General features: G+C 30.8%; 1 protein-coding gene across 2 annotated transcripts in view; it reads left to right on the plus strand.

Annotated features, from left to right (window-relative positions):
• Positions 1-27794, plus strand: part of LOC139493449 (growth hormone secretagogue receptor type 1-like) — a 321528-nt gene that overhangs the window by 188036 nt on the left and 105698 nt on the right. The gene's annotated exons all lie outside the window — the stretch shown is intronic.

The following is a 27794-nucleotide window of genomic DNA, read 5'->3' on the forward strand; positions in this document are numbered from 1 at the left end:
TGGTTCTACAGCAATAACCTAGTTTATGTCCATTCACTGTTAATTCTTATATTTTGGTTTTGGACAAGGTAATGCTATTTTCGTTGACAGTGGTTCACGTCTTCACAAGAAATCCATTTGATGTGATAAATTTGAATTTTCTTTGAGCAATCTGATGATTCCAGCCCTTTCAAAATTCCGATGTCCTAGGGAAGGTAAGGATTCAGCGCGATAAAGTTTTTCTGTCGATAAATCCGATAGAAGATTTGTTGTGGCCATATAGCAGATGTATTTTATATCTTTTTATACACTACGATGGATTTCTACAATATCATATAGACATAACAAAACATTATCTGTTAGATGATAATATGTTCTTTAAATTAAAAAATTCTAACAAATATTGGGGACGAATATATTTACTTATGACATATATACATTTCATTTCACTCTTACTTAGCCCAACATTTATAATGCCACTTGTTGGTTTGAGACATTAATGTGAATTTAATAATGTATATTTTGATATATAAACAAAGTGCTTCTGTGTATTCCCTAAAGCCCATTTGTGTTAAGTTCATGGTATGCAATATTGATCCTCCGTTTGATGTCGTATTTACAGAAGCATATCATATTTTATGTAAATAAACGTTAATATTTAATACAAATCAGTTGAAAAATTATCCTTATTTCAAAACCGATATCTTTCTTATTTTTTACATTTTTCATTACAGTTACATTTAAATTTGATTATTATCATTACAAGCAACCAAAGCATTGTTAAAAATGCATGTAAAATATATGGTGCGCTGTTTTAAAGAATGACTAATGTCTTGTTTTCTATCAATTGTAAATAATTCGACCATAGCTCGTTACTATCTGCACTAAGGGAATACAACATTTCCTATGTAATTAAAACAAGTAAAATGAATGGGTTATTGTGTTTTACATAGACGTCACAAAAATGGTTTGAAATAACATATGAAAATGATGTAATTAACTTTGGTATAATATTGAGGAACTTGTACAAAAGATTTTCATCTTGATTTCAATCTCCATCGTACAGTCGGGAGATATTATCTAATGCGTTATTTTGATTTATATCTCCTTCGAAGCCTATGTATCTGTGATGTTACAATTTAAGTCTTGATTGGAGTAGCCCAGAAAAATTATATTGTATTACACTACAATAAACAGTCATCAAAATGCAAATGTTACAAAAGCATTATGATGTCCAACAACAGTTTATTGTATATTTATACGACACAGAGATGAAATATTGTCATTAATGTACTCATTATGGCTACTCCTTCAGCTTTATGAAATATTTCTAAGGAAAAGAGGTACTTAACATATAACAATTGTGATGTAGTATCAAATACAAATTGTTTTACTATAATTCTATTCAGTTTGTTACCTTAAACAGTTTCATATAATTTGCTTCCTTTAAACTTCTAAACATTCAAAGGAATTCATATTGTATATATAAAAAAAACATATTCACATACTTACCGTCATACAATTAGCTTCCATTTTAAAACTAAAAATTATATTACAAAATAACAGTATGTTTATGTTTTATCCTATTTTTTCAAATAATAAACACTTTGAACCCAATCTTTTAAGTAATTATATGTGATGATCATTAAATATATTTGGTGGTAACCGGTACATGCGTTCTGACCTTACTATTCTTCAGTTCACTGTTATTATCTTAACTCTATTTAGCACAAAAACCGTTCGGGACTCGATCTTCAATGCCCTTCAACTCTGTATCTTATTCGGCCTTTTAACCTTTTATGATTTGATCTTCACTCAAGGATCTTTTGTAGACAAAATGCGCGTCTGATGTATAAAATTATGGATTTTTTTATGATTTTCAATGTTAACATGGAACATTTACATTTTTATTCTTCTAAACGCGACACATATTTCCAATCATTGACGACCACCGAACGTAAATAAGCTATGAAATCAGTACTGTTAACTAAATTGCGAAATATAAACTGTATTTAGTGAATCTATTAATATATAAAAAAACGTAATCATCACAAAGAAGACTCCCATCGGATATGAAATGAAATGAATAATGCATTTTTGTTATATGCAATCTTAGATTGAAAAGTAACGGCAAATTAAATAGTAAAATGAACTGATAAAGGATAAAATTTCTAAAGACAGCAAAAAACAAATACAACAAACATGCTGAACTGAACTTAGCTATCGTAGAACTGAACTTAGCTATCGTAGAACTGAACTTAGCTATCGTAGAACTGAACATTCATGAAATTAGGTCTATTTTGTATGGTATGTCGATTTTTATCCGACGCAGATCATTTTGTGAATAAATTAAAGTTTGGCTGCGATTAATCATGGGTAAGTTATGGTATAACAGTGCACAAAGTCTTATTAAGATATAAACTGTCATCCTAAAAATTACAGTACGAACGTATATTCAAATTTAGTTTCACCCCTAGAAGATCTGAATTACGCGTACTTTTATATTCTTATTTGATAAATAAGACTACACAATGAAAAAGTATTCTGTATATCAGTACAAGGTCTACTTCAGTAAGTGTTTTCACAGTAATACTATTCATAACTATTCATATTTAACATTGATTGAAAAAAATCACAGAGTGATCTCTGACAATATTTTAGGATATAAGCTTAGATAAAGGCAACAGTAGTACATGTATACCGCTGTTCAAAACTCGTAAATCGATGGACAAAAAACAAAATCGGGTTAACAAACTCAAACTGAGGGACACGCATTGAATATAAGAGAAGAACAACGACACAACATTAAAATGTAACACACACAGAAACGGACTTAGCATTAGACAAAATCCGATGAGAATAACAAATATTACATTTAAAAACAAGTACATGAATTTGGGATAGAAAAGTACCGTGACACGTCTTATAGGATTGTTCCTTTTACTTTTTGTAAAGTATTAATATGTAAGATTTTTTTTATTGAATCACCAAATCGTGCAGTGCAACAAAAATGGACAGACAATTAATTTTCTAACATGTCATTTTACGAAAAAGATGCACTTTTGTTCTTGAATATAGTTTTTGTCTATTTAAAAATAATTGTCTCTTGTAATATTTCCCCGGATTATACGTAATAAAAACCAATACAAATGTGTTGCATAAAGTAGTTGCCTTAATTAATTCTTCAAATAAGTTGTTTTAAGTCACGTATAGTCTCCATAGATCATTTTTAATCAGACAATGAATTCGTTCAAGATGAGGTATTAAATTATGAATCGCTTAATTGCAATCTATTTGCACAAAAAACACCAAGCACAATTTATAAGTGATTAGTGAGAAAGCATACCTTTCCATTGAATTAGATATTGCATAATACATAACAGTTCTGTTCTTAAATGAAAGAAAATTACTGTTAAAAAGAATTGTTTTGTGTACTGCTACTTTTGACATTGTTTTATGCGTTTTTTACCCTAGCAGTGGAAACGTATTAATCCAGATCAAATTTAGTAGAGTTTTCAGAAGATGAAAAATTTAGAGGCATTCAAAGGTCTCTCCTTTCACTTTTCGTGTATCAGATCACAGATGATATGCTTTATCTTTAGATTGTTTTGTTATCGTATCAAGTTAGTCCATATAGCATTTTACCAGAAGTTTTCATTTTGTTTAATACCAGAAAGTACTACTTTTTAAAAACGAACTACAGATCTTTGTGAAATGAAAGCTAACTATTAAATGCTTAGCAAGATCTGATATGTACATGAATATAGTAGAAGCGTTTTACTTAAATCATATTTATCTACACAAAAATATTGTATTTAAGATTATTTTAATCGCAATAAAAACCATTATCCCAGAGTATACAAACCTCTCGATTACTCAGTATTATACCTAAAAAAATCTACTTTTCTTAATATAACCGTGCCTTTGTATCGTAACAACCTTACATTTATTAGCCAAAGGCAACACATATCCAATTTCCTGTCTGATAAACCAGAAGAACTTCAAGTTACGGATGAGTGCAGTTAAGGTCTCTGACGTGAATCAGTAAAAGTGCGAAAATAATAATCTTCAACTTGACACTTTAGCTAAGTTGACCGAGACTGTTCGGTCACTCATTTAGAGGTGCATTCAAAAACTACAATGTACTCAATAGAACATGACACCAAATAATTGTGTGCTCCAAAAACAAAACTGTGCTTCATCTTTTGCAGTAATCTTCAAGAATATTACAGTATCTTGGTTTCCTTGTCAAAAGATATTTATTCCTAGTCAAAACCTTACCCATTATAGAAATTTAGATGACAGTGTTCTTGTTTTATTCAGTCAACCCGAATTAGATTTCCATCGGAAAAATAGCTTATTGTAGATAAGCAAGTATGAAAATATCGGATCACACTGCAATATTTTAAGAAAATGGTATTCTTATTCACATAATTTAGTCTTTGTAATTGTTCACGGTTTACTTTTAAGATTAATTGAGCTGATGCAATTATTTTCGAATAGATAATATAATTGATTTCCAGTAACACTTTTGAAATAGTGAATGCACGAAACTATTTGATCTATTATACAGCAAGTAAAAATCTCAAGGGATATTTGATTCTGCTTATTGATGAACTATCATAAAACAGAGTCAAACACATGCACTTCTCTGGTAATCTGGTAGTTGTTATATAAAAACTGGAACTTATAAATCAATGGATATAACTAAATTTATAATTATATAAGAAGTTACTGAATTTGTTATTACAAATGAACAGCACCAATTTATTCATCGTTGAAAAGTAACATAAAGAGGCAGAAAGACTAATGACAAAACTCATTTCCAATAATTTAAATTGACCTTGTCGATGATAAAAAAAAAAGCAATAACCATCAAGGGATCAAAAACAATGTACGGGGACACTCATGTGTATTGTGTAGTGTTGTTTGACTGCTTTTTATAAGTAATAATTATACTGAACTGTTTTATCATTTAAGTTTCATTGTATGTCGATACTATCCTTTATTTCTTATTCACAATTATTCGCTTTCTATCGTCACTAAGCCTCGGTATTTTTTTCTTAATATATGAACCAACCTTTGGTAAACTGATTAAACTACAATCAGATCTTGCATAACTATATAGTAAACCAATATTTACATCATAAGACACAGTTTTCGAAAATCACAAAACCAATTCTATTCTTGGAATATTAAAAGGACAATACATATTCGTATTTGCATTGTGCATGAAAAACCTGAAAAAAAACATAGTTTTGAATATTTACCAATATTGAACATTTGCTCTTTCTACATTAAATAAAAGATACCAAAAAATGTATCGGTGTCACGGAATAGAAGTTCTTTTTATGTTTTTGTTACCACTGGAAGAAACATTAAACTTACTTAATGCTATTTACAGTATTTGTTCTGAGGGAAGTAGGCTAAATAACATTTGTTTACAAATAAAAAGATATCTTAAAGAATTGTTTACATAAAAACTACTGTAAAAACAAAGAAATACAATGTATACGTTGACAGGAGAACAGTTTCATTCATGAAAGACCAACTAGTAATATTGCTGTTTATTTAAGGGGATTATTCCAAATCAAGATTTAGAGGCCCTTTTTTCTTTACTTTAATCGAATGTTTATCATATGTTTTTGTATAAAACACATTTAGATCTGAAATTAACAAACAAAGAAAAAAAATAAGGACAACAAAATTAACAACTGTTTCATAAAATACACTATTATTAAAATTTCGGATATTGCAAGTCACAGACTTTTCAAGCCAGGTCGCATTGGAAAAGATGAAAAAGAGAAAAGATCTTTTCTTAATCTTTCCTTTGCCAACAAAGGTCTCGATGGCGTCAACCTAGTCAATATCCTTCATCATAAATTAGTGCAATCGAAAATACCTCCTTATTTCAAAGACCAGTCTGTACCAATAATTTCTTATACCTATACCAAACCTATTGCAACTAAAATTTTCAATTACAAACGCGTTTTGCAGGATCTCGATATTGACGACTTCAAGTCTAAACCTCCTGATTGCACTTGTGCTAGTTCCAAATTCACATATAATCCTGCTGGCCACGTTATTACCGGTGACCTTAACATTGTTAATAACACTTCTCTACGAAATGTGTTATCGAAAGGTCCCAAATATCGTGAGCCTAAATCCATCAATTGGAAATACAACTTTAAAATGTTGATGGATTCAGTCGAGGATTATGCCAGGCAATGGGCTAAGCGCGAGAAGGAAGACGTAGACACTCTTTCCGAATGGATTAAGGCAGTGAGGTCGTTGATACAAATCAGAATTAAAAAACTGAATGGGTCCATCAATGCCCATGCTACGTCAATCTTTAAAGACCCAAATGTTGCAAAACACCTATCCGACCTCCATGACAAATATGTTGTTGTCCCCGCAGATAAAGCCCCAAATAACATCGTTTTTGTATGTAAAAGTCCCTACATCAACTGCTTGATAAACGAATTAGGTATTGACAATTCACTTGGAAACTCAACATATACCCTCACGACACTTACCAAAGAGGAAATCCTGGATAATCATAGGTCTGTTCTATGTTCCTTTGGGATTTCAAGCAAAGATGAAGAACTGGATCTTCCATCACTGTATTGGATACCTAAACTACATAAGTGTCCTTACAAACAACAGTATATTGCTGGGTCTTCCAAGTGCTCCACGAAACCTCTTTCTAAATTATTAACATCTATTTTATCAGCAATCAAAGACGTGCTTCAAAGTCATTGTGAAACTGCCTATTCTAGAGGTGGCGTGAATCAGATGTGGATACTTAAAAATTCAAAAGATCTTTTAGAGTACATACAATCTAACTCTCTTTCATCTTGTAACAGTATTAAAACATTTGACTTTTCTACCCTGTACACAAGTATTCCACATTCCAAACTAAAAGACAAATTGAAAGAGTTGATATTACTTTGCTTCATAAAAAAGAATGGCCAACGTAGATACAAGTATCTTGTCTTAGAGAGGGATAAATCCTACTTTGTAAAGAATCACTCTGATTCAAACAAAAAATTCTCTGAAACTGATATTATCAAGATGCTTGATTTCTTGATTGACAACATATTTGTTACGTTCGGAGGACGTGTTTTTCAACAGACTGTCGGCATTCCAATTGGAACAAACTGTGCCCCTTTACTCGCCGACTTGTTTCTTTATTATTATGAGACTGACGTCATGCAGGAACTTCTTAGGAAGAAAGATAAGAAGTTAGCAATATCCTTTAACTCTACTTTCCGCTATATAGATGATGTTCTTTCACTAAACAATTCAAAATTTGGTGACTATGTGGAACGCATCTATCCAATCGAACTAGAGATAAAGGATACTACAGATACAGTTAAGTCGGCTTCATATCTTGACTTACATCTAGAAATTGACAATGAGGGTCGGTTGAAAACAAAACTTTACGACAAAAGAGATGATTTCAGCTTTCCAATTGTGAACTTTCCATTTCTAAGTAGCAACATTCCAGCAGCACCTGCATACGGGGTATATATCTCCCAATTGATACGATATTCCCGTGCTTGCATTTCCTATCATGATTTTCTTGATAGAGGTTTGCTGCTCACAGGGAAGCTATTAAACCAAGAGTTCCAAATGGTGAAGTTGAAATCATCCCTTCGTAAATTTTACGGACGCCATCACGAGTTGGTTGACCGTTATGGAATAGCCGTTTCACAAATGATATCGGGTATATTCCTTACGTCGTAACTACAATCCCCTTCACTTTCATGAATATGACCTACCGAATTAGACTATTTACCGGATTTGTAATCACTTAAGCAACACGACGGGGGCCACATGTGGAGCAGGATCTGATTACCCTTCAGGAGCACCTGAGATCACCCCTAGTTTTTGGTGGGGTTCTTGTTGTTTATTCTTTAGTTTTCTATGTTGTGTCGTGTGTACTATTGTTTTTATGTTTGTCTTTTTTATTTTTAGCCATGGCGTTGTCAGTTTGTTTTAGATTTATTAGTTTGACTGTCCCTTTGGTATCTTTCGTCCCTCTTTTTGTACGAAAAAAGTAACATTACAAAAATACTGAACTCCGCAGACAATTCAAAACGGAAAGTCCCTCAGCAAATTGCAAAATTAAATAATAAATAAATTCATCATAGATACCAGGACTAAATTCTGTATATACGCCAGACGCGCGTTTCGTCTACAAAAAACCCATTAGTGACGCTCGAATCCAAAAAGTTAAAAAGGTCACATAAACTACGAAGTTAAAGAGCATTCAGGACCAAAATATCTAAAGGTTTTGCCAAATACAGCTAAGCAATCTTTGCCTGAGGTAGAAAAGCCTTAGTATTTCAAAAATTCTAAATTTTGTAAACAGTACAATTATAAATATAACCATATCAATGATAATTCATGTCAGCACAAAAAGAAGCAACAACAGATCAAACGAATGGACAACTTTCATATTCCTGATTTGGTAAGATTTCCTTGGAAAATTCCTCAAAAAGTCTATTACAACCATTCATATAAAGCAAAAAGTGTGGCATGGTTGCCAATGAGACAAATCTCCACAAGAGACCAAATGACACAGAAATTAACTTCTATAGGTCATCGTACGGCCTTCAACAATAAGAAAAGTTCATGTTGCTGAGTCAGCTATAAAAGTCCCGAAATCACAAATGTAAACGATTCAAACAAGAAAATTAAAGGCCTAATTAATGTACAAGAAATTACCGTAAACAAATATGTAACAAAGCAACAAACGACAACCACAGAATTAAAGGCTTCTGAATGTGAATACTAGGCCTATGAGAATGAGTTATACTAAATATAATCCAACAGATATTTTTTAAGCGTTATAAGATCATATTAAATATTCATAATGATATGGAAACACATCTATATTAAAAATGCGAAATAATTTTCCGTATAAATGCATGAGACCCTTATAAGAATTCTTAAAATATATAAAGAAATGAATGCTAAGACATTGACGTCACGATGAGAGAAAGGACTATTTTTAAGTACATACTAAACAAATTTATCTTATTTCATTAATATGCCAATGTCCTTGATGCAAATAGAAAACACCAGTTGCCAAAGGTAACAAAATCGCCCTCAATGGAAAGTGAATAACCAAATGCTTTTAAAGAATTATTGACGGTCTTAAAATGGGTAATTCCTTGTGATATTAACCTAAGCTTTATCACAAACACCGATAATTAAATCATATATGAAACTAAAAGCACTAGTTTGAATAAAAAATACGCGAAGAGGAACAGTTACTGCTACAACAAATCACATTAGATAAATATCATAGACAGCTAATACGTACTGGAAATCAGTATTGTTCAGTTACGTGATTCAGGCAATGCCCTCAAAAACACCAAACTTTGAAATAAATTTGTAGTCATTGCAATGAAAAGCTAAATAATACGTCGTTTTTCAACACGGTCATAGATTGGTCAATTCATGTAGAGAAATGTGGGTTTTTTTTCATTTATTTACGAAATTTGTTTTGAAGATTTGACGATTTTATTATGCAATTTCATTCAGACAGAGCATGCAAGATTAGTTATTGCTAATACAAAAATGTGTCCGTAATAGATTTTGTTGTGATCTATTCTAGCTTCCATTTTCAAAAAAGATTAACGACCTATTCTTAAAATAGCATTTATCATTTAGTTAATATAATGTAGAAATCATTTATTGTGATAATGTGTCATATTTCACATTGCTATGATGTAAAGAGATAGTCAATGATCGGTCATATGACCCCGTAATGCTTTACAGACTGTATTGTCATTTTATAACACCTCTTGTACATATAGTTTTGTTCTAAGCTTCTACAACAGACATAAACAACTGCAAATAACTTAAAACAGCATGTTTCACACTTTGATCGAGGTTAACTGCCTACAAGAAAGCTATTTAACTAACGATTCCAAGCGGTCAAATTGGTTTCTCCTTTATGAACGTTTTACAGACTTTTCAGTTGAATGACCGTATGAGATATCTGTAGCACAGATAACCACGGATATTTTTGAATTATGTAAGCACAATGCCGTCCACCTTTCATAGATTATGACAGCAACAAATGACACATATCACCGAATGTGTACTCAACATCAAAACTTATTTGTTGTGTATGAATATCATTAAATACAAATAAATCGGCCGGGGTTTCGTGGCATAGTTTTAATAAATGAATTTTTGCTTCTTAATGCTGTTCAACTTTTACATGTTTGGCTTTCTAACTATTTTGATCTGAGCGTCTCTGAGTCTTATGTAGACGCAACGCGCGTCTGGTGTATCAATTTATAAGCCTGGTGCCATTTAATAACTATTTATGCACATTGAAATGGTGAGTATCTGAAAATCGAAATGGTATTAGCAGTGGATGAAATGAGATACAATTTACATAAGCAATATTGTGTTTCAGGCAAAACAGAGCATGTAAGATTAGAAATGGCTAACAGAGAAATGTATCTGTAATATCTATTGTTATAATCGACTGTATCTTCGATTTTTCAAAGCAGATTAACAACATATTACAAAATCAGCATTTATAATTTAACAAATATAATGTAGAAGTCATTTATTTTGATAATGTGTCTATTTTACATGGCTTTAATATATAGAGAGATAGTCAGTGATTTGATACAGAATCAAACTGCAATGTACTTTATATTCATTAACGTGCGTGTTAGCGTATGTTAAATGTTCATATTTTGGAGACATTGTATCCAGCGCCATAGCCTGTTAATACTCCTTTATATCATCTTCACTCATCACAAGATTTCGCATAGAAATAAACATCACCAGAAACGTCTTTAATTGAAGTATGCTTGAATTTTTAACATTCAAGTATAAACAAAGGTTATCGTACAAGTCAAGGTCAGTAATGGTAAAATGGCATATTATCTACGACGAATAATTAATAAATAAATGTCAGACAAATAACAGCAAGGCGATGATAATTGATGGCAGGGCATATTCAGCAAACGCATAGCTTGGCAGGTTATGTAATTTGAACCAACCGGAGAAAGATTCGTACGAAAAAAGATCATTACTTAGGACATAAAAACACTATATATTAAATTATGATATGAAAAAATTAAACCATTGGATGTATTTAATTTAGCAGCATAGCATCTCTACCATCAAATGTTGTTCAAAACGACGGCGATGGAAATAAAAAAGAACATATGACAAACCAATAACAGGATTTTTTAATCAATATTTATTCTTTAAGGTGGCTCATGGGTACAAAAATTTTAGCAAAAAATTAAACCTTTATTTTTTCATTACAAATTTTATTTATTACACTATTAGTTGTAACTTTATGATATGGTACAAAAAACAACCCAAAAAATTGATTTGGTTTGACCCCAAATGAATTTAAAAATTGAAAAAAGCTCCAAATTATCTCCCTTTGGTGCAAACATGCCATTTTTTGGCCTTAAATTTGAAATATCTCTTTTAACTCATCGGTGACCTATATTTTTTATTATTATTTTCAAATAAGCTGTACATAAACTAAATAATTGTAAAATTTAAGTGATTTCTTATATTAGGTTATTTTTTTATTTCGATATTTCCTCTTTTTCTCCTATTAGTTCAACAGAAAAAAAGGACATTAACAAAAATGTATGCTTCTTCCAGAGGCAGATTTTAACTTAAATGAACGGTGACCCCATGTTTTTATTTCATTTTTCTTTTAAGTATATGATAAAGTTCATTTATGAAAAAATATAGCGAAATCCTATATTAGAAAAAAAAATTCATTTATACCCAGGAGCCCTCTTAAACGGTTTTTAGTGCAATACAGACTGTATAACAATGTTTTAGCCTCCCATGCAAGTCAGCTCCAAAGTTCATTGCGAAAGTAAACACGGAAAAATATTTCAAACAGCATATTTGACACCTTGATAAAGGGTTGATGCTTACAAGAGTTACACGTGGTTAAATTGATAACATCTATTTGAAATTGTATACACCATCACGAGTTGATTGCCTGCATGTGATAACTGTGTTTCGAATGACCACGGACATTTTTTTAATTGTTGAAAGAGAAAGTTCGTTCTCTTTTTCTCGATTTCAATATCATCCACAAATTGCACTTCCAAAGAACAACACGACGGATGTCATTAGTTAAATACATATTTGTTTGTTTTTAAAGTGATGAAGTTTGATGTGTTTGAGCTTTTGAAATTGCCATTAGATCAGAGACTTTCTGATTTAAATTATTGTTTGAAGTTCTGAATTTTTGTTATGTTCCTGTAAACAATTTCAAATCTATCGTGAAAACCATCAGTTTCAAGATTTCTCTATTGTGGTATGTAAACTTGTTTGACTCTCATAGTCTCGTGGTTTGCCGTGGCAACGTCAGTTTCTCTCAACTTACGAGTGTTTAATGTCCATTATGTATCTTCTCTCTCTTGTCATTTCGATTTTTTTTTAACATTCAATACATCTTAAGTTTATGAATGCCCTAAAAACTAATAAAACAAAATATTCCCTTTTTATGAATTTGAAAATAAATTGTGTTTCAAGCTACATATTGATATTTAATACGACCTCGTTTTGGGATTCTTTTTATGGATTGAGTCTATTGGTTCCTGTGGTTTGTTTTTGGATGTTTATGTTTCGTATCGATAAAACTAAATTGGCAAAATCAAGCAGCAGTTTTAAATCACCTTGCTGCATTTATAATCTAGACATTTGTTCTAAAATAAGTAATTTTTAAGGGGTATTTATGTAACAACATTTGTCGGAAATCAATGTAATATGTTATCGCTTTCTAGTTGTATCCAATTAAGTACCACTGCTTAAAGCCTTACGATACAGGTTTGGATCCTAGAATATGAGTATCGTTTGGTCAATCAAAAGAATCAAAAAAATGAACACAAACGGGTTTTTGTGATAAAATTTGAGTTTTTGTAAAAATAAAAAAAACTGCTCAGATTTTAACATTTTTGAGAATATTTTTCATTAATGGAATACGCTTCGGTTCTAAGATAGCGCTGCAAGAATTAAATAGTGTTGAGTTTCCGGAACCATTTTAGTCGGAAACACGTTATATTAAAAGAAAAACATTATTTGTAATGAATGCGGCATTAATCGGCGTTTGTTCCCTTTAAGTAAAAATATTGCCAATATAATATATACGCCTGACAATTCTAAAAGTAGTGGTTAAAAGGTTCCATTTTCTGAAAAGCGATATACATGCAATTATGTTCTTGTTTTAACCGTTTGAATTGGATATCTGTAAGAAAACATACCACTTTCATCAACATCAATGCTACGTTTATGTCTGTTTTGTTCTTAATTTTCTTATTTTCATATCGATAGAAATACATATAAATGTATTTCAAGTCTTAAAAAAAAAGAAATACATATTACCTTTACTCTTAATCTTATTCTTAGATTATAAGTAATGTTTCTAAATAGCAATGTTTGAGAGGATATGATTAATATAACTGTAGGTCTCATTCTATAAGATCATTTTATCAACACGTTTAATGACCTCATTTCAGAGGGTCCTTGTGTTATAATGTTTATTTAATTTTTGTAACAAGTATTAACCTGAATATACCAAACTCGACATACATGATGGAAATGACTAAGTAAGACAATTGTCTTGCATATTGGGATTATGTGAACTAGATAATGGACAACATAAAACATTCTGTTTTACAACACTGGTATCAAACTGGTTCTTAAGTTCATACTTTAGCTTTTACCAGTTATTACATCACAGTTGGGTAAGTTTAATGAAACTGTTTTATTCTCGATGTTGAAATAGAAATTAATGATGCCTCAAGTGTAAATTGTCCTTCGCCGCAAATGTAATTTAAATGTAATAGAAAAGGAAAAAAGATACTACGTGGACTGATGAGTTGTATGTAGACAAACGTACATCTGACGTATCAATTATAAGCTTGGAACATTTGCTAATTTATTATATCAATCATGTATACTTGTTTTTTGGGGGTATTTTTTTTGTCTTAACATTGTTTCAGTTTTGGTATTGCCATTTATTGAATCATGTCTAACGATTCCTAACTGATCAATGTGATTGTAAAGACTAATATACTAACAAAACTTGTATAGCACAGGCTCATGTTTCTGAGCCTGTCTGATCCTATCAGTTGATATGCTGTCAAATGAGTGATATGGGAAAATGTGTTGTCATCTTCGACCCTACTCAATGTCGAAATACGAAATAGTTTTGAGAAATAGTCATGAACAATGTGCAGGTTCTTTTTATGTTTTTTTTAGTCTTTCTTATTTTTGCGTTACCCCAGAAGGATATTCAGATGAACACAGAGGATTTATGCCACATTCAATCAGAAACAAAATTGGCATAAAAATAATAAAATCAACCCACCAAGTTCGATGCTACTTTTCCTCTGATGGTTTATTATGTCCCTTCCCTCTTTTTCTTCAATACTATCTAAAAAGACATAAATCGACAATTTCATAACTTTTTTCTCCTCATTCCTATAAGCCTTTCAACAACACTTTAAGCTACAAAATTATGTTTGTCCACAGTAACTATTTGTCTGCATTGCAATAACAAAATCCGATAGTAAGCCTTTTTAATCAAACTCGTCCGTGTCGCTAGTAATCGTTGGTTTTAAATTAAACCAAAACCTCTAGTATGCAATCATTTATACAATGACACTTACCAAGAATACCCATCATTTAGTCTAGTTATTGAAGGAAATAGGATCAAAATACTATTTTGAATTTAAACTAATAACAGATATGTTTAGGATAGGCTAAATGTCGCTTCAAGGTAAGGTGTTTTCACATTTAATTTTATTCTCTGCTTATCATTGTTTCTCTTTTTCCCAATGAACGATGCTACATTTTCAGGTTAATTATGTAATGAAGAATTTAATGTATTACTGATTATTTTAATTTAACAAAGGTATGCAAAACATAAAGCTTATGAGTTTTCTCATTTTGTATAAAAATTGCCTTAATTTTTGAATATTATAGTGAATCATTGTATAGCATTTCGGTACTATACAACTAATGATTTCGAGGATATAATAATACGTTTGATGTATCATTTCACTTTAATAATAAATCCCTCGTGACTTTTGACGCAATTTCAATATTAATTCAAACTACTAAAAATATGATGGTATTTTATAGAATTGTATATTAAAGTTCTTTTAAATATTAATGTATTATTGTTTTTACGTTCCTCTATGGAATTGTCAAAAACATCATAAACGAAATATCCTTTTTCATATATCAAATATCTGAATTTGAATTAGAAAATTAATGAAAATAGTAATACTAAACAGAATAAAATAGTTTGTCTATGAATTTTTAAAGACTATCGTTGATTAACAGTAGAAAAAGTCCGTCCGATCGTGACAATCAATTACAATAGATTCACTTTTACGCTTTATGGATCCTATACAAATAAAGCTGCATTTAGATTAATATGATCAGATAACATAATCTATTACATCTGTACGATCGCTATATTAGTTTTTAAGTTCATGGTAAACATGACTGATATGACATAATAAAAAAACTTCCAATCTCATTTAAGAGGAAATTGTGTTCAGGATAGTGTATATACTATCGATTTTTACTGTTGGAATGGAGCTTACCAATGACTCAACTGACATGTTACATAAGTCACCTCTTTATGTTTTCGATAGGCAATCATATTTTAATTTTTGGTATAACTTCAACACGAAGGCTTACTCTTTGAAAATGTTGCAATGTAAGCATGCTTGCGTTATATTTCCACTTTGGTTAATAGTTGTTTCAATGTACGCAATTTTAACTCATTATATGTCTACATATAACTTGAGATGTGGTATGATTATAAATGCAACTATCAACAAAAACCAAAGAACAAAGGACAGATATATGAACGAAAACTGGCTGACATGAATTCCTAATTAAAAAAAATATTTGCTGTTACTGGGAGCTAGTTGTAGACCCTACTTTAGCAAATAAATAAAACCATGTTCTCTCTACTTATATGTTGGTTTTAAATGATTATGATAGAAGAACACTTTGCAGAGTCACTATATTAATTTGCGCCCATATATGCATCATAACCTTGAAGTCATCATGATGAATTATTACCTTGAAATTATCAGCGCAAACATAAAGCATATCTTACAATTACTAGGACATTGTGTTTGCCAAAAAGAGACCATGGTGCTTAACATATAATATGTTTGTTTTATACAAAAGAAAATTTCAAAGACAGTTGAGAGGTAGGTTGCTTCAATCTTAAAATAAATAATGCAATACCGTTTTTCTAGAATAAAATTGTAATTGACGGGATACAACAAATAACCAGGTATCGAGATAATAAATGAAAATGATTTCGTTTCCAACAAACCTGTGTTGTCTTATTAGGGAGAAAATAACTTCAAACATGTCAAAACAAAAACTTAACCTGATCAACATAGTATTTTGATAAATGGTGTATAAATTCTTTTCAAACAAAATGTAAAAAGAACAAATTGTTTTATCAGGTGTATTCTCTGTTGTTATGAAAATCGATGTGTAACGTTTACTTTAAGCTTTAGAAAACGCTAACTTTGAGAATAACGCTTCCTTCGAGATTCCGGAAACGCATTCTAAAAGATTTGATGAGTGCAAGTTCAGTCAAATGTAGTTTGACGAAGTAGCTCATATAAACCTTTCCCTCGAATAGTGACAAGAGACACATGCGTTGGGGCAGGGGAGTGAGGATAGGGAACTGGAGACGGGATTGTTGGGTGTATGGAAAAGAGAATCAGTCACCACAAGAAGCTAAAAGGCTATATTTTTCTGGGGTTTTTTTGTAGATTAAAGGGCCTCAAGTTCAATTTTCATCGGTTTCCACCTGCTATTTTTAATAAAATGGGAGTTGCAAACTCAGAACCTCTTATGCAGTCATATTGTTTAGCTGTGAAATAATAGATAAATAATACATGGAGATCTACAATATTAGTATAGTGGAGAAAGGTCTTTCTATGAGAAACAGGGGGAAATGAGAGGCTAAGCGCAGATTAGAAATACTTTCTTTTATTTTTTACATTATAATGTAATTTTGTTTATTTTGGGATTTGTAAGCAATTCAACTATTTTTGAATTTGTAAATGGTTGTATCCCCGTTTTGACCCATTTTGCAAGGAGATATTTCCTTCTGGTGTTTACCTACACTAATGGTGTTATACAATATGCTTTATTTTAGAACACTCCGTCATATTGACATGAAAAACAAAACGTAAATACATACAAAATACAATCATAGAAATAAATAAAACAACTTAGAAATGAAATACATTAATAATTACTTTACTTTATAATGTTTTCGTTCATTTAAAAACGAATAAAGATACATTTTTTAAGTTCATTAATATTAACCAATGATAGTAGTCCTTTCATTTTTGCTGCACCGGGATATTTAATATAAGTATTTAGAATGTGTTGATTTCTGATATTTTTTTCTGATATGAATTGCATTCAAATGAATAATGATATGCATTATCAATAGCAGTTAGACACTAGTTTCATGTCCTCTCGTCTTTTGGATTATCATACCATCAACCCTACTGTAATTTTGATATTAGATCATCTTCAGATAATTAGACTACTAGTATTTACCGTGATAACAGAAGCAGCACGACGGGTGCCATGTGTTGGGCAGGCTCTGCTTACCCTTCCAGAGCACCTACGATCACCCCCAATGTTATGGTGGGGTTAGTGTTGCTTAGTCTTTAGTTTTCTATATTGTGTCCTCTATACTAGTATTGTATGTTGTCTTTTTATTTTGAGCAATGGCGTTGTCAGTTTATTTTTAGCCATGTCGTTGTCAGTTTATTGTTAATCTATGAGTTTGAATTTCCCTCTTGTATCTTTCGTCCCTCTTTTTTAATTTCGAAATATATTACTGATAATAGTACAAAATAGTTTTCTAAGCCAAACATTGTTTTTTAAAGGACTATAAAATTATCCTCTTGATGAGTTTTCAATTTGACTATACCATTTTGGAATGAATTCATCTTTAAGATTTTCTTTTAGAATAATGTTTTTTGATTTACATTTAATGGTAATTGCTGGATCCGAATTCCATGTTGCAAAAAGTGTACATGCAGCGATGAAATAAAGTGAATAAAATTGATAAAGAATAAGTATTTGTATTCAATATGAGTCGATAAATGTAGGGTTTTATGTAAAAAAAAAACGTACTTATAACAATTGAAAAAAATAACTCATTTTTTTATCGAAATCGATCAGTTAATCTATTTAGCGGGGTTCTCACTGTGTGGAAATGTGTACACATTTAGTGTTCAACATGCAGCGTTGCACCGTAAAACATCGATTGAATTCGACAAATTATCATGATCAAATTGACAGACAGCGAGAGCGAACACAGTTGAGGTTGACGCAGTTCCAGTAACTGTTGAAGTTCTTCTAAGTAAGTTTGGTTGTTCAGACTGAGTTTTCCCTGTGTATCACACAACCACCATGTTCTACCTGCTGTTGTATTGCTGAGAGTGTTTGATATATTCTTTTAGAAATAGTGCTTTAATTGTGTCTTAAAATTTGTTTTATATCTGTTCCCTGTATATTATTTTGTCTGAGCTTTTGCACGATATCCTTCTAGCAATATGATTTCTGGGCTGTTTCTTTTTGTTTAATTTCCCCTTTTCGTTCATTGTTTTACCATTGATACTAGTTCTTTTTTCAAATTTTTGTCTTACAAACCAGATGTCAGACATGTTGATATCAAATGGAATAGTTTTTAATTTAAAGGGAGAATCTTAAACCAATCGGTAAAAAGTAAAGAAAACAAAGAAATCAAGTGGGTTACGGCCACCTAGGTTTTGCTATATTTAAGGCGAAATTCCTCGTACATCTGATATGTTTTCTCCAGTCCTTTTTTTTCTGACTTTTGTTTAACTCCAAATATTGGGAACCATCTGTGGAAGTATTCATGGTTACATCACTCAATCTGAAAAATTATAACGCTGATTATATTTAATTGTAAACATTTTAAGGGGTTGTCTGTGAAAAACAAACAAGCGGATAAAGCCTTCCCGAGGCGGATCCAGTCATTTATAAAAGTGGTCTCAAACTGAGGATGAAGGAGCGTTTCAAACTAAGTTTCTCATTCAAATGTATCGATCGTCCCAAAAAAGGGGGGTTCCTACCCCCCGGATCACCCCTAGATTCACCACTGTCCTTTGAGATAAAACAGTAAAGTACAGTCGGCTTTTACATGCCCCTACATGAATAATCAAAAAGTAGTTCAAATCAATTAACAGCCTATTAAAATTGTGAAAACATGGACGCAGAAATTAAGATAAAATACATAGACAAAAATTAACCAAAACCGTAGAAGGATTAGTATGCACAATTCAATGGTAGAAGTTAATATAATAATATCTTCGTCGGCTCCATCAAGTTTAACATTATAATAAAATATATTATGATTGCTGACTCATTTCGCAACTTTGTTACGCATATCCATGAGGTTCCAATTTCGGGATGAGGCAGTGTTTTGGTTTTAACAGAAATTTGATTTTATCAATTACAATGTATATTGTATTTTTGTTTGTGGATATAGATCAGTCACCCCACCCACATTTTTATTCAGCAGTGCAAAGTCTTATATTTACACAAAATTCTTATAGCTACGGTTGAATTTATAAACTGAAAGCAATTATGTTGGGAAGAGGTAAATTACAACAAGTAGCGGGAGAGACACTTTTGTCATCAATCTAAATAGAAATCAACAGTTAACGGAAATAATTTTTCCGAATAAATTTGAAAGTTTGGAAAAACAATAACCTTCAATGTATATTTTATCTATACTTTATTTTTGGCAAAAGGTTTAAAAAACAAGAACATTGAACTTTTACAAGCATCAGTTCAACTGATAAAATGACTTGTCAGTCCGTTTGGGGATTAACAAAACACTACACATTGTAAAAAATGAAATTGAACCATTTCAAACTGAGACAAGATATTTTACATTTGTAAATTTATCCATAATTGATAACTTCTTTTTCCGCAGTCATACTGTGTTCATCTGCATTAAAGATGGTACTAACAGTAATACATTTGTACCTTGTTGTCAATAACATCACGTATATATTTTAAAGCCTGCAGTGTGTAGTGGAATCGCACAAAAGCATGCTGTAGTTCTTTTCAAAATCATTTTGACAAACAGTTATCAGGTAGTTAAATTAAATTCGAATACTTTACAATTGGCATTTAGTTTTTCTCAATTGATTCCTGACATTAATGATGTACTTAGGTGAGGTTAGGTAAAAATTAAGAAAATAAGAAATTAAAATTGATACTATAAGCTGATAATGCATCAATTAAGGATAAAGATAAGCTAAACATATTGATAGGTCATGAACTTCCTTTTCGAGATATTTGAGATTAAAAATATGGTGGGGGGGGGGGGGGGAAGGCTGACTCGGAATTTTACCTTATATTTGCATTGGTATTATTTGGGTCTCGAAACAAAAGAAAGAAAATCCAGAATCTTCTCACATTTTGGTAAATGACCTTTCTTATATGAAAAAAAACATGGGTGTTATGGGGGAAAATATTTTACATTGTATTGAATGGAAAAAAACATAAAGAAGTCCGAACATTTGACACAAATCCCAAAACCTCACCTAAGTGCATCCTTAAGGACAGTTTAGCTTTGAGTCGGGCCAGAAATACAATTTTTTTAGTCTTCACTTTCAAAATCAAACTCATGATATCTTAAAAAAAGCATGATAAACAGATATATGACATCAGTACTTTTTCACCTTAATATGCATGTGCTTTAAAAAAAGGTAAACGTTTAGAGTCTGAAAACATCTCGAAGGACATTTTTATTTCTAATAAAGTTTTCCTGTTGAGTTTGGTTTTATAATTTCATGTTGTTTTATAATATCCGTTCAAAGAATAACCTGAAATATTTATGCGACATGTTTCTTGAATAAACACCTTGACAATTAAAAATGGCCATAAATTTAAAAACCTTCAAACGTAAACGTCGACGAGCAGAGAAGGACATAAACAGAACCCCAAATGCCGTGTTAGGTCAGGCAGTACTGTAAAATTCAATTAGATTTTCTGATAATGTCATTCGATAATAAATCGTTATCCCAAATCATATGTCACGAAAAATATATTAATAATTAAAAAATCTGTATGCATTATTGTTACACGGCTGATTAATCATTTAATAGTTTATGTGGGATTTTGATAGAATTTTTATTTAGTTCTCATAACATCCGGAACGAAATGTTAACAACATCCAGTGGTCACATATGCGCCAATTACCTATTATAAATACGATACGGCAAAGTTATAATATTTTTTCATCTTAATAATTGCTTTTCTGCAGCACAAATGCCAATATAGTGTTGGCTTTTTTATTTTCAATACTAATTGCTTTCCAAATTAAACTAGAGTACTCCATACAGATTTTTAAAACTTATCATTACATAATATCTTGATGAAGAGGTATTTTTAATTATATTTTTCTTATTTATTTCAAAACTGATTGAAGACGACGGTCGTAACAGCTGATACAAAAGTCGGCTTTTTATGCTGCTTTTGGAAGATATAACTTGAAAATTCATGTTTGTAGGGAAAAAAGTCTTAGATATTAAATTGAAATGTTACGTATCGCTTTAGAATTTGAAGAGAGTTACTTCCATATATCAACTTTTTCAAACTGTTTTGGCATATGACATTGAGAACCATGCAAAATGGTTCAGCACAATTAAAGAACAACCTTCAATTTGACAGTAAAGTGTTTGTAAATATAACCGAAATGGCGTGAAGAGGCTGATCACATATTCTGTTTGATAAAAATATAATAAACGAAGCAGAGTTTAACGTCAAAATAAAAGAATATCCCCAGAACACTGATGAGAGACTTAATGTGATGAATTATTATTATTTTGTCATCAGAAAATGTACAATGAAACATTGTTCCATAGATTATTGTTAAACCGTCCACCGTTGAGTATTTCTTTTAACATTAAACTTTTTCGGTTTTTTTCTTTCGCTGTTATTATTGTTTGTTTAAAGGATCATATACGATAATTACAATATTATATATACAAACTTAAATTAACAGTCTGTAAGTTTCATGTTCAGGTATCTTCCTGTGTAGTAACAAAACATCATCTGTGTCGACAACCTCATTGTTTCAATCGACGGAAAAGATGAAAATATAGATCAGCAATCCATTCCTAAAAATGTAGAAACTATTGTGTTGTATGTATTTATCCCATAATTTTATAAGTTTATAATTTGAAAATAAATGTGTACTCTATATACAATAAGTAATTAGTAGAAGGTTACGTACTAATAGTATTTCAATGAATTCCATAACTTAACTTTTCAACAATTTATATGTTATTGCTTTAAACAATCATGTTTTATACTGTGATTTAGGTTGAATGACGAACCGGTGTGTCAAACAGGGAGTTTACCGATTTGAGTAAATATGCAAGTACATGACAAGAACAGTTGCAATAAATATAAAAATATAAAAAATAAACACAATGTTTAAACACGTGACAATTATTTTCTCTAAACGGAAGAAGCAAAGATCTTCACTATGAAATGTGAGGTATGAATAATAGAATGCATACATCAAGTCATATAAAAGGAGACTGATTCAACTATATGATACAGATAAATGAAGTGAAGATTTTGTAACAAATCATTGAATGTATTTATGTACACGTACCCCCTAAAAATCCAATCCCCCTAAAAAATTATGTTTGTCGTATGTTTTTCATTTGAAATGCGTATAACACATCAATTGAATTAGTTTGCTATTTTTTTTTCGTTGGTTACTCGTCGCAATAAAAGACGTATTCGAAATATTTAAATGAACCAAACAAAATTTATTGAACTTTACAACAGGTTCTAGAGAGGATACATTGCAATCAAAATACATTGTCGCGGGACACTTTGACTTTAATTACAAAAACAACTAAATAAAGTTTTAATATCAAGCAAGCCTACTATGTATTGGCTTCATAAACTATACAAAAAACATTTAAATATCGTTTCATCTCGGCCTCTAGTAAGTGTTCTACAACTAATCTTTCAGTGCTCTTAACAAGTTCATTAACTACTATTAAAGAAATTATCATAAACTATTGTAATAAAATATTTGAACATAGTGGTGAAATTTTTTTTGGATGTTTTAGATAAATTACATGCTTTTGATGGTATTTTTGATTCTGTTGACAGTTTTGATTTTTCTACTCTCTTCACTAAGCTTTCACACTATCTAATTTTACTCCAAGTTTTTCTTATTCAATTAAATGGTCGTTTGATAAAGCTGAATGCAAATATATTTGCTGCAACTCATGCAAAGCCTTCTGCTTTAATGAGAAAGGTAAGTATGCTAGATATACTTACTGGAGGTGTGATGAGATGATTGAAGCTGTTAATTTTCTCCTTGATAATATTTATGTACGTTTCGGCAACAAAGTTTATCGACAATGGTTGAAGGTATCCCCATGGGCACTAATTGTGCCCCTTTAATAGCAGACTTGTTGTTGTACTGTTACGAATCACAGTTTATGACTTAACTCAGTAAAGACTTGTCGAAATTGCATTTAATTGATCAATACAGTTATCATGATGATATTTTTTCGTTAAATAATCAAGAATTTTCTCAATATACTGCTGCAATTTACCCCAAGGAACTTACTTTAGATAAATCAAATGTATTCAGTAATATTTGTCCTTTCATGGATTAAGATATTTCGGTTTACTCCACACTAAAATTTACGACAAAAGGGACGATTTTTCGTTCCCTATTGTTAATCGTCCATGTTTAGATGGTGATGTTCCTTTGGCACCATCTTACGGTATTTATATTTCACAGCTCGTTCGCTATGCCCTTGTCTGTTGTGACGTTTTTTTTTTTTTTTAACGAACGCAATCTATGTATTACTGGTAAATTATTAAACCAGGGATATCGTTACCATAAATTACTTAAAACCTTTACAAAAATTACCATAGAAATAAAGATTTGGTTTTGAAGTTTGGTTGTACCTGTAGAAAATTTATTTCAAACGGGATAGCACATCCTCGTTTTTACGGAAATGTTGTTAACCTTGCCCGGAAATTTAGAAATGATCCATGTAAACTTATCTATCGCTCCTTCAAATAAACTTATTCTAAAAGGTTACCAATTCAACACTGTAATAAGATCATTGAATATTGTTTTTATTGGATTAAATATTGATTTTGCTATCAGTAAATTAAAAGCAAACTAAATATTACTAGTGTGTTACATACATATACACATTCATGGATGTTTAATCTATCGATACCTGTACCTTGGCATTGCACAAGGTCATGTTTTTCTCTTGCTGTTAATGATAAACAGTGGCGAATTTTGTAAAAAGTTAGAATTGTCGTAAATGCAGTTACATGTACACATACACCCGTTTTGTTTCTTTGAATACATTCCTGACTATAATTTGATGGATAACTTTTCAATTTCATTTTTCATTTTCATTGTTGTTCAACACGTTGAATCCATAGCCTGAATGCTGGAAAATACATTTCTGTGATAACCCGTGAACCATAAACAGACCATTTAATTTATTTGAAGTGTACAATATTTTAGCCCTTTACTCTTTTTTTTCAACATTTTAAATATATACAATTAACTTTAATGTCATTTTAAACATTTATCATCAATATGCTACTTAAGCACAACGCAGTTTCGTATGAATAGTTTTTTTTTCGCGATTTTCATGAAACGCCATTCTATAAATTAAGTGCAAAATGACATTTTGACTGACACATTTTTACGGTAAATGATGTCTACGTAACCCCAATAGACTAACTTGCTTTTGGCAAATACGTATTACTTAATGATGAATTCCAATTATATAAATTTCAAAATAGTATATTTCCATAAAGGATAATATAATTGCAGATATTATGTTTTCGATGAATGTTTTTATTGAATTAGTTTTAAGTGCTTTTATAAATTTTCCTAACTTGCCTGTTTTTACAGGTCAAAGTTTTACATGTGTGGGATCTAAAATAAGATGAAGTAAGTATCTGGAATAAATTTTACTTTAAAATAGAAGAAACACAATTATTGACAATGCAAATTAACTGGACGACAGTTGACAAAAAAATAAGCATTATTGTTTTCATGGTTGGTACGAATGCGATGTAGATTTGTTTTTAAATTTACAAAACAAATAATATAAACATCCAGTAGCTACGATATTGTATGTTGGCGTTTGTTTTTGTTTTTGTTGAAGTTATTGTAAAACGTTGTTCCGTTGTTTCCCTCTTTTAATTGATTGTATCTCTCAATTTCAGTTTGTAACCAAGATTTGTTTTCTATTTATCGATGTATGAATGTTGAACAGCTGTATACTACTGTAACCTTAATATTTCATTTTTTTTTTTAAATCTTCTTTTTTTACCTGATAAAAAGTTTTATCATTAATTTGATCATTCAAAAATAATTAAAAAATGAAAACAACAGAGAAATCGCATGCTTTCACATATCTTTTGTGGCTTTACTTTCTCTAAGCCGAGAGTGTGAGGACGAAGTTAGTCATTTTCCAAACTTTTCATATTTTTTAACAATATTTATACATATTCAGACATAACTTATCTTAAGAATCGTCTGTCTTTAGTGAAAGAGACGTCTTGTCAAACAAATTTTGTATATTGATTGTAAAAGTACTGACCGCATGTGACGACGATATTAGTCAGTATTGTCTTACTCGTATTAATGAGGCTGTTTAATATCCGTGTTTGTTTAATCATGGAAACATACTAGTACTTAAATTGATATATGTTTTATGGCATGTAAAATTTCAGTGATTATTATAATTGGTGCCTTTAAATGTAATCAACTAACATATCGAAATTGTTCGTCATTTTGTATGCAAACAAAGAAATCATACGCTGTGAAAGCTTCATTGCGCTTCAAATTATCAGTGTGCATGGTATGCCATTTGATAGCAAATCAATAGTTTAACTACAATCTTCATTTTATGCTTCATCGATGCACCATCACCTGTTATCATCATTTGGCAGTTTAACCAAAAATCAAGGTTTCATGTTTTATAAATTCTCATTTCTTATATTGGTCTGTAATGCACAACAAATGTGAAAACACAATTCGTCGACATTATTCGAAATTCCTTACATTTTCACTGCGACAAATATTATGTTCAGATATTGACTTTCAAAATGAAGCGAAGTTGGTAAACATATACAGAATCGCTATGTTGGTGTCTGTGACACTTGACCGGAAAATCTAAACTTTTGATATAATACGAAAAAGGGACAAAAGATACCAAAGGGACAGTCAAACTCATAGATTAAAAAAATACTGACAACGCCACGGCAAAAAATAAAAAGACAAACAAACAAATAACAATATAGAAGACACAAAATAACAGTTTCCTTTCCTTTCTGGCGTCAGATATTTTTTTAAACGATGTAAAATTTTCACGTGAACCTTTTTGATGCCAGCTGTAACGGGCAGCTACATAGCGTTAAAGTCGATTTTACAGTAGACGGTAGGCGCGGGCGTCTTAAAAATGAAATATTAATGCGTTATTCGTTATTTCAAGTTATGTATGATTATATTTTTTTCCAGAAGTCGAATGATGGTGGTCTCTTATACTTTTTTCCTCTACAATATTTTGATAAATTCTTGATATCCTTTAATTTTATGTACTATTTATACTCTTTTGCGATATGTAAAAGCAGATAAGCCGTCGATACATTATCAATACAGACGTAATTTTGAGAAGTTATTGGTTTGTATCTATTGATAAAATTTAGCGCAAAATGACACCAGTTCATTTATAAAGTGGTAACGTTATATCACTTTCAAATACATTTTGTAATAGTACAAAAAGTACATATAAGCCTACTTAGATATACTGTCATGGCTACTTTTTGGTATTATCGATTTCAATATTCTTCCTTAGCTTTTTCTTATCTTAACAACATTTTTCGGTACTATTTAATATCAAACTATCTAAGGCTATTCCAAATGGAATACCAGTTCATCTGACTTTAATCTATAAAATGTTTGTAAAATACAGTATGGCATTCAAAGAGCAAGCATTTAGCCGTATCCCTTCTACATTGCTGTATAAGTCTTATGCAAATATTCCAAGTCATGAAACGTGCTGATATGAAAGCTTTAAGGGTACCTTCTGTGAAAATGCAGGGAATTTCAACATTATGTAGGGTAATGGTACTTTGTTCATTAATTTTTATGCAATTATTTGTGCTTTTATTAACTTAATTTATATTTGTAATCATTTTATGAATTACTTGCTGTAATAGCACAGTGATTATAAGAATGAAGTATACATAACATATACTTTATAGGAGCAGCTTGTATCTGAAGACGTATGTTTTGCCACCAATGGTGCAAGTGTTGCGTCATGTTTATGCTGTGTGAATCTCATACATTATATACTGAATCACTTCAGACTATTTTTTAAAAACAATTAAGAGTGCTATCCGTCCTTAGTTTTGATCGGAATGCTGTACCCACTCACAGGAACCGGTATGCATATTAATCCGTCAATATTGTTTTCCAGCCGTCTGATGTTGTCTCATTGGATGATGTAGATATTAAATTGGCTTTAAATAACTTATCGTGCTATTAAGGTCTTAAAAAGAAATAAATAAGTCAATTATTGGAAAATAAAAAAATTCATAAAAATATACAATTGAACTATTATTTTGTGAGTATAATAAGTTTATGTTATTGTAATCATGAATAC

This window comes from Mytilus edulis, chromosome 10 (assembly GCF_963676685.1).
Source record: "Mytilus edulis chromosome 10, xbMytEdul2.2, whole genome shotgun sequence".
NCBI lineage: Eukaryota > Metazoa > Mollusca > Bivalvia > Mytilida > Mytilidae > Mytilus > Mytilus edulis.